Raw genomic sequence first — 727 nt, 5'->3', positions numbered from 1 at the left:
GGGGGGAAGTACAGCCTAATGGGGTGGGGGGGTTTCATTGTCCCTCCCCCCTGGCAGCCCCCCCCTCCGATACCGGGGACCACCACACCCTCCCATGGACCAGGGGATCCCACCAGCCCCGGGGATGGAGCAGCACTGGGATGGATGGGAATGGGGGATCCTGGGCACCCGCAGGCTGCAAGAGGACCCAGAGCTCAGCATCCTCAGCACGAGCAGCCGAGAATTATCCTAAAATGACACCAAAATCATCATCTTAATAATTAATGAGATCCTTCTAACTGCTGCAAGGAGGACGGTTTGAGCTTGGAGAAGGTCCTGCGGGTGCCCGGGTGTGTCCCAGATGGGATCTCAGGGTGTCAGGGAAGAATGTGGTGGCTGCAGAAGAAGGTTCCACACAAAAACTGACCTGCACCTTTCCCCACATTCATCCTACAATGTCTGAAGTATAAGCAAATGCTCTGCCCTGGGGAGACAACACCCAAGGTTGGGGGCTGGAGAGGTTTGTGTTGGGAGGGGAAACAGCTTCACTGCCTCCGTTCCCACTGAAAATCATTTCTCTGCCTCTGTGGGAATGAAATTAAGGTCAGGGGAAGATGCTGGTACTATTGATTGCACTAAAAAACCAAGATCCTAGGGAGCCAACCAGGTCATTTATTAATATTGTTTCCTGCAAATCCATTTTTTGATTAATTATCGGGGGGGGGGGGGGGGGGGGGGGGGGGTTAAA

Source organism: Chaetura pelagica, unplaced genomic scaffold (genome assembly GCF_000747805.2).
Source record: "Chaetura pelagica isolate M959 unplaced genomic scaffold, ChaPel_1.0 scaffold107, whole genome shotgun sequence".
Lineage (NCBI taxonomy): Eukaryota > Metazoa > Chordata > Aves > Apodiformes > Apodidae > Chaetura > Chaetura pelagica.
The sequence above is the reverse complement of the archived record's forward strand: the minus strand, read 5'-3'. Positions refer to the sequence as shown.